The following is an 8,474-nucleotide window of genomic DNA, read 5'->3' on the forward strand; positions in this document are numbered from 1 at the left end:
CGCCCCGAGACGCCAGGGCTCACCTTTGCTCCCCACCTCTTCTTAAACTCTCGGTATATGTTCTTTTCTTAATTTGCTGTGCCAAAGCTCCCGGAAGAGGGACTGGGAGATTTGGTAGTATTAAGTGTGTTTGCTGCTTTCCAGATTCTTTCTTTGTTCTGGTCACAGTTATAATTACTCCCCCAGTGCCTGTGAAGGGAGGGATTTCTGTTTTACCAGACTCTTTGAGGGAGGGTCTGAGAGTACCTAGCTATCATTTACAGTGGCTCGGACCTGTCGTTACTCAGCAGAGGGTGGTGTTATTTCAGCTAATGACTTAGAGCCTGCTCAGCCCCTATGCGTGCCCTCATGGAGCAGGACTATCAGGACACAGTGCTCCAACTACTTTGCAAACTGTCTTTAGTAGCTGTAAAAAGGCCAAACATGCCATTGTCAGCAGAGAAACCTGTGGGTATGGGTGGTGGAAACAGCAAATAAGAGACCTGTGTCTTTCCTGTGTACCTTCCCCATCTTCCTCCATACACTGTTTGATTTTAACTATTTGTGATGTAAATGTTTTGGTGTTGTGGCGATCTCCAGGCCTTTCACTCTTCTTGGCCCAGCAGGTCTCTGGATTGAAGTGAAAGATTAGTGAAACCCATGCTTAAACATGTAGTTACACTGAAGCATAAATGATTAATGTAAAGAATAGCTGTGGTTACCAGTTAGTGTGAGCCTCTCTCCCTCTCTAATGTTTAACTCCAGTATCTCCTAGACAAATACCTGGTCAATCAGTGCAGAAGTATGAATCCTTCAGGTTTTATCTCTAAACTGATTTTATTTTCAGACCGTGAGATAGCTACTTGCCAAAGAAACTTTTTAATGTTTGAAAACGCGGAGTTAAAAATGTATAGCTTAAAATGTTTGCAAACTATCCGAATCAGCCAAAAAATTTTGTAAACAAAACTATCCATGGCTATATGATCCACAGACTGTTATCTGTGACCTTTTTTAGCAGTTTTGTGCTTAAATAGTATCTAAGATTTCTGACAAGAGGGCCGCTTCTGGTCCAACACCAAAACAAGGATGCCTTCCATATTCATAAAATTCTGACTTTCTTCCTGTTAAATCTTTTTTTAGAGCTGTAAGTAATGACAGCAATTGTTATGCTACTTTACTAATATCTTCCCTCGGTGCTTACAGAGAAGCAACAGCCTCAGGTCTGATCCCAGAGACACCCCAGTTTCTGGTGCTTTCTTGTGCAATGAAAATACATGGAATCTGGAGAAAGAGAAGAGAATGGAAATTTTTGGATTCTCCCACTCAGAAAATGGATTAACCCATTTAAATAAAAACCTGTAAATAAAAACTAGAGGAACCTGTAAATGCAGGTAAGTAGCAATTTAAAGTAGGCCAGTGGCAAATTTTCAGCCAAGGATAGGGAGATATTTACCCATCCTGCCAACGGTATGGCCAGTTCACAGCGTGCTTTTCGGCAGCTGAGGGGGGAGTATCTCCTGTCCCCGTCACTGTTAGGGCTGCCTCTGCTCCTGTGAATAGCAGTCCTGGGCTTTGAAGGTTACCTCTCTAAGAGGGTACCAACTCAATCAAGCTGCCTTCAGCAAGCGCCAACACCAGCTTTTGCTCCCTGGACTTTGCCTCCTCTGCCTGCCCTGAATCCAGGTGAATACCTCATGAGGCATTGAGAAAAGTGAGAGATGTGGTGTCTGGGTGTTGCTTTGACTACAGTAACTATGTGCTAGTGGCTCTGCAAGGAGTTACATACCATACCATATAGGTTGCAATTTAAAGGCACTATCTGATGGAGAAAGCACAGGAGGGGAGAATGCTGTTGAAATAAACTGATTGAAGTGGTCCATCCCTGTGTCTCACTAATGCAAATGTTTTCCTGGACCAGCAGCATTTCTCAGCTGCTTTTAACCTTTCCTAGTTGGCTGACTTCTTGTACAGGCTGGTGTCATTGTAGAGTGTTCACCTCTCCAAACTCCTTAGAAATTCCCACAGTGTTTTATGATGGATGGTTGACAAAACTTGCAGGGCAACCCAGAAACATGCCAGGATGGTTTCTTAGCAAATTTGCCCTCCGTTCAGTGATACCGCTTGCACCACATGTGTTGGCAGACAGCAACTTGTCAGCTGAGCCCTCTGGAGTGTCAGACGCTGCTCCGTGCCACCTTGCATGCTCTTCCACTGATGCTGTGTTAAACTGCCTCAATCTGAGCATCTGTCCTGGGGGGTGGTGCTGTGTACCCAGGTTGCAATATGTAGCTGCAGATAGGCACAGCAGAGCTCATGCCTCCTCATCCCATGTTTGTCGCTGAGGATGTCCAAAATGAGCTTTTTCTGTATGGCTGTACCCGTGCTGATAACGCACCTGCTTATTCAAGCACCAGGACGGAGCCGGTTATTCCCCCTTCCTCCCTTTCGGCCTTAATTCTAGCTCCAAGGTTTTCTACTGCAGTCAGCACCCTGTGTGAGTCCTGCCCCTGGTCCTCTGAGTGTGCCAGTCTGCACATGTTCAGTGCAAAAGCCGTATGTTTGGTAAAACCTGGCACCACCCCCTGAAGGGATTGGGTCTGTGCAGTAGCTCGGAGGTGAAGCAGGGAGGCCAGAGGAATTTTCCCTCCGCCTGGTTACTGCCAGCTGAGCAGGACCGAGCCGTGCTGAGCTTCTTGGGCAGCTACCACGGGCTGCGCATCTCCCCCGTGTGACCTCTTCATCCTCACTGAGCTGGAGGGGAAAAATAAATATCAACAAGTATACCTACAGTGCAAGGGAAGTAGAAGGGGTGGGAGGGATGGAGGGTGTCAAAGCCAGGCACCATTCCTGTAGGTGACACTGATCCTGGTTCCTGGCACTGAGTGCCGCTGTGGGGCATGGGCGCCACTGTGTCGAGCTCCTGCTGAACCAGCCCGAGTGGCTGCAGGTGGGGTCGCTCACCTGTGGTGTTTGCTTAGCCCCTTACAAATGGTCCTTACCTGGGAAACTCTCCTGCCTGCTGTATCATCACTGCAAGGTCTTCGGCTGTTCCATCACCAAAGCTGCAGTGGCAAATTGATGGAGCAGCGAAGGGGATGCTGGTGAGACCTTGTCGCCTCTGGTGAATGTCAGCTAAAGGAAGTTAGATGCATATTTGGGTACGTTTCGCCTACTGGGAAATTACTGTGTGAAAAACATAGCTTGCATCTTATTATGGGCAGAGCATCAGGGATGGAATAAGAAATAGAGTCTCTCATAACTTGTTGTCTGTTGACTTCCTCCAGTCATGTCCGTGTATTGAGATGAAGAAGTGGTCTGATCTCCCAGACCTGTCTGTTTCTGTTTCCACTGCTGTTTGTGCAAAGCCTCTGCTATGGCCAGGAAGAACTGGCTCTGGGACACCTGCAAACAGGCAGGGGTGTGGTGCGGTCAGCCGTGCCAGTACCAAGGTAGGTCAAAACCAATGAGAGAATGAGTGTGGGGGCCATGGTAACACTAGTGTCCACCTTCTCCAGGCAGAAGTACAGCTCAGGATAAGGCAAGCTTTTATTACAGGCTTGCAGAGTTTACCGCAGGGTTGTCTAATCTCAGCACTGGGCTTGGTCCCAAGCTTAACCAACAGTGTAGATAGAGCTGCTTTAGTAACTGCTTTGCCCTGAAATGCCTGATGTGGCCATACAGAATGAGAACCCTAAGAGACCTTTGACTCACAAAGGATACGTGTGTGGTTGCTTAATGACAGCAGTAGAAAGTTTTGGGGCAGAACCCAACGTTCCTCAGACCCAAGTGAGCTTACCAGCCACTGGCTGTCCTCCCCTACCCTGCTCATCCTGCCATCCAAATAAACGCTAAAGGTCTGGTGTCTGTGTGATGCGGGGATTAGCCTGAGCAAGGGGTGAGCCAGTTGGCAAAAGACAGACACTAAACCTGTCCTTTAGCCTAATCCAAATGACGTGTCTGATTAAAGGTGCTTGAAATATCCCCGGAAAAGAAGTCCCTGCTCACCTGTCCTATGGAAAGTGAGCCTGTGATGATTTATGTTCTCTGTCTTTTCCTGCTGAATGAGCACAGCTGGTGATTTGAGAGATTTATGCTCCTTTAGCTGTGGATTTCATAGCCCTTCTCCGGGATGAGACATGCACTCCCTTGTGCTGCAGCTTGGGAAGGAGTGTGGGCTGGTTATATCCATCAGTCCACACATTACATCTGAAGCAGGTCCTGAACTTTCCCTTGAGACAACACTCTTGGCCGGAGACGCAATGGAGCTGATGCGTGGTCTGAGCTCTGGCCACCACCGTGTTTGTGCTGTCTCACTTCTCAGACTCAAAGCAGATTCAAAAGTGCTCAGACTTAGGTCTGCAGCAATGGATAGAAACACACCTTTCTAGGTTGTGCCTCTGGAGAATACCTCTCCACTCTTCTTTTCACTCGCACTCTGCCTTGCCTGAGATCCTGTATCCAGCCCCTCTAGACTGAAGCTTAGTGTGGCATCTTCTCTGAGAAACATATTCTGTTGCCCTTTGTCCTTCTAGTGTCTGATAGTCCACAGTGTTTCATTGATCCAAATCCAAAATGTAAATGTGATTAAGTAAATGGTGGGTTTTTGTTTGGTTTTGGTTTGTTTGTTTATTTTGTTTTGTTTTTAACTTGAGTGGCCCAAGCTGTCATGTATCTGAAATGTGATTAAGGCCTGGACTGTTCAGCCATTTCCCCTTGCTTACTGGCAAATTTCAGCTGAGTTTCTCCTCTTGACACTATCTGCCACTGTACAGCTCCAGAAATGCTTTGACTGCTCCTCAGTTCACCCACCTGTATGTCAGCCACAGGTTTTCCATCCTGCATGGCTATCTCGCCATCATACTTGCTCTTAAATACAGCCCCAATGTGTTTGAAAGTTATGGCTTTCAAGGACGGGTTGAATAGCCAGAGGAGACCACTGCACCACCTAATCTGACCTGGTGTATCACTTCTAGTATAACATAGGTCGTTTTCATCCATTTGTTTCTGAACTGAATTCCAAAACTTGGACTGGAACTGAAATACCACGTGGTAGGAAGGAGCGAGGGAAGGCACGGTGCCCGCTGCCCCTGCCCAGCCGCAGTGGGCAGGCGTGGGAGGAGAGCTGTGTTGCAGACGTGTGAAGCCAAACTGTTGAGGTAATAAATGAGGCAAGGCTGAATGATTGCTCTTTCCACCGATCTGTGTCTGGAGGCAATATTCTTTGACAGCCTTGACCTGATTATCCCAAGATTGCCTACATTGCAGTTAAATCTGCAGCTGAGTCACAGGCAGAGGCAAGCATGTTTTAGGGCATTGTAGACACTTTTGCCTTTAAGGGGACCACTGCAAATAATTTTTGTAGGTAGCCAGTGACCTGTATGACGGGCAGGCAGTGTAGGTACTGTTGAAAGAGGACTCCTTTACTTCTTGGCAGAGCTTGTCAGTGCAAAATCAGCTCCTTTCTAGCTGGGACATGAATTAGGTGACATGAAGGCCGCAATTTTCTTTGCCCTGATGGAGTGACCTGCCCCTGGAAGAGCCAGGAAAAGGAATTATTTTTGCCCTCTGTGGCAGGAGCCCCCCAGAAGACAGCATGAGGATGGTGTTGTGTGGCTGTTTTATGTTATTTAGGGTTGCTCTTCTAGAGAGTCTGATTGATAGGTGTGATATTTTGATAGATGCAGGCAACAGAGCTAAACAGGACATACTGATAAATACACACTGCCTGTGTATTTACTCTTTACTTTCACCTCAGGAAATATTTCTGGCAGTAAATGGAACATTTAGTGGCAATAAATGAGCACGTCTCCAGCATGCTCAATCCTGCCTTCAAACCACGACACCTGTGTGTGTCTGTGTTTGTAGGTGCCCAAAGCTGGCAGCTTCTCCTTCTGTGTTGCTGGTACTGGATCTGCTGGGTCAGAAGGTCCCAGCAATGGAAATGCCAGGAAGAGACATGTGAATTTTGGCACATCAAGGCATTTACTTTTGCCTCCTCTGGTCTCTGATAACACAGAAGTGTTCCCAAAGAGCCAGTGCTAACACTTTCAGGCCAGCGTAACCTTTACTTAATTGCACCGTTGCCATAACCTCGTACGGCCCTTTAGATACCCAGTGAGATAAGGCCCCTGCCTAGGGGAGCTCACACTCATTAACAGTGATGGATTATGACATTGACTCCTGAGATTAAGATCAGAGGCTGATAACATGGATGAGAAGTGTTATGGGGAGTCCATTGTTCTTATCAGTTCTCACCACACACGGGGTTGAAGCAAACAATAGATCAATTTACATCACTTAATACACCCTGCTCACAACCACGTGTGCAAGCGGGGCTTGACTCACCGGCGGGACCTTGCTGAAAGCTCAGTGTTCCTGTCCAGGCGAGATTAGAAAATGAAGTCGCACCAGAGGAGGGGAGCTGCTTGACACAGAGGTGGCAGAGTGAGTGAAGCTGAGGAAGTGTGGTGGGCAAGTGGGGTGAAGAAGAGATGCAACCTGGGGTTGGGCAAAGGCGATGCTACAGTGTTGGAGAACAGCAGAGCATGGGGGTGAGGGGAGGATGGCCCCTCCATGAGGTGGACATTTCCGTACAGTAATTTCTCTCCTCTCCAATCTTGAACGTCCCTTATGGGTTGTGACCTTTGGTCACGGTCCCTTTTGCAAAGAGATTGCCTTAAAGCACAGTAGGATGGATCCAGGGCATCGATGAAATGAAATTTGGTCATGCTGCAGGGTAATATAAAATACTGGTAGTCTAAAGCTGGGAATCAGGTAAAGCAGGTGGGAGGGGATCATGCTGGTTAGGAGTGGACGTAATGAATGGAACGAGCAGTTACAGCACTTGTTGGCAGGAGGGTTTCTCACAGATCCCTGCTTCTCACGTGCTGTCTTCAGAGAGCTTAGCTAAGTTAACTAGAGAGGCTCCTCAGACCCTGAAGGCAAACTCTTCCTGGGGTTTCCACAATCCATTGGGTTGGATGTGAACTTAAGTTGGTGTGTTTGAAAATCATTGGACCTTGTTGCAGCATGTCCTTAAGTACCTAAAGAGTTGAAAATATGTGACCCTAGATTGCCCATGCTGTAGCTTCCAGGAGCAAGAAGGGAAAGGAGGTTTCTCTTTCTGTTAGGGAGCTGGATGACTAAGGCCATCCACAAGTAGGCTTTTGCAGGGTAGACTGCAGGTGACTGTGTCATATGGAGGGGTTTTGATCCTGCCCACGTTGGTGAAACAGAGCCAAGTCCTTGTAGGCAAAAGGCATTACTTTGTTACCGATAATAATACTGTAGAAAGATTAGTCCATGATTTAATTAGGGAAGGAAGAACAGACATGTGCATCCTCTGATGTGCCATCACTCACTTGCCTGTCAGGCTTGATTATTTTGAATAATCAGGCCTTTGGCCCTTTTTCTCTGAGTGTATAAATGATTCTCAGTTATCTTTTGAATGCTTTTGGATGGGTTCCCAGAAGAACTTAAATCCTGGATGGTTTCATGACATGTCTGAAAGCAGCTGTCTTCTCCAGCACCGGTATGTGGTTACCTCTCCTATGATAAGGAGAAACCTGGCTATGTGTATTTGAGAAGCGCACGAGCAACCCCACATGTCTGAAGTCAGAGCTATTTGGGTGCTTTTCTTTTGTTGCTTGGGCACAGCTTCTTCTAAAAGCACAGGTTTCTGCAAGTCTTACAAATAACTATTCTTTGAAAGGACAATGGAATGAACAAGCATGCAAAACTCACCGGCGTGATTATCGGTCACATCCCAAATGGGACCTCTTACCTCCTTAGCTTTATTACGTAAATCTGCGACATACAGGTTAGTGGCCTCCTCTGGGAGAAGGATTGTTGTAAGGACAATGTGCCCTTCCTGCACAGCATTCTTGCTGACATTCCTCCTCTGCTATCGTAGGCTTCAAAAGTCCTTGACCTGACGTGTGCTCTAGCTTGAAGGGCGGCACTGGTTTTGCCTGGCTGGTCTATGCGAGTCTTGTGGACTCCTGCTTGCTTGCAGAATTGCCTCCCTGGGAGGTGGAAATGCTTACAGCTGTGGTTTGCAGATATACTGAAAAGGAGCTGATGGGTGGTTTGACTTGCTTTGAAGCATTGTTCCACAAGGTCCCAGCAGAGTTTAGGCTGAAGCTATGAATACCTGAATACTGCATCCCTCTTGTGTAATTCCTTCTTTGCCACCTGATGCTTGCTTGTGCTGAAGAGGAAAGACAGCTTCTGATTCCAGGAGGCACCAGTCAGGGGAAAGCTTTTTTTCTGGAATTTTAATTGCAGGCAAAATATAAAACATTACTGTACTTAAAAAAGAAAAATTTCTGGTTTTCAGTGGAGAAAACCTGGATGTCTCAAGCCATCTGAGCCCACTTCTCAAGCACATTTGGTGTACCTTATTTTTGTGACACACCTCTGCTTCTTTTCAGCACACCTGCAAACACCTCAGGGATAAGGATAGATCTCCTTTTCTGCTCTCTTCCTGCTACCCT

This window comes from Phalacrocorax carbo, chromosome Z (genome assembly GCF_963921805.1).
Source record: "Phalacrocorax carbo chromosome Z, bPhaCar2.1, whole genome shotgun sequence".
NCBI classification, from domain to species: Eukaryota; Metazoa; Chordata; class Aves; order Suliformes; family Phalacrocoracidae; genus Phalacrocorax; species Phalacrocorax carbo.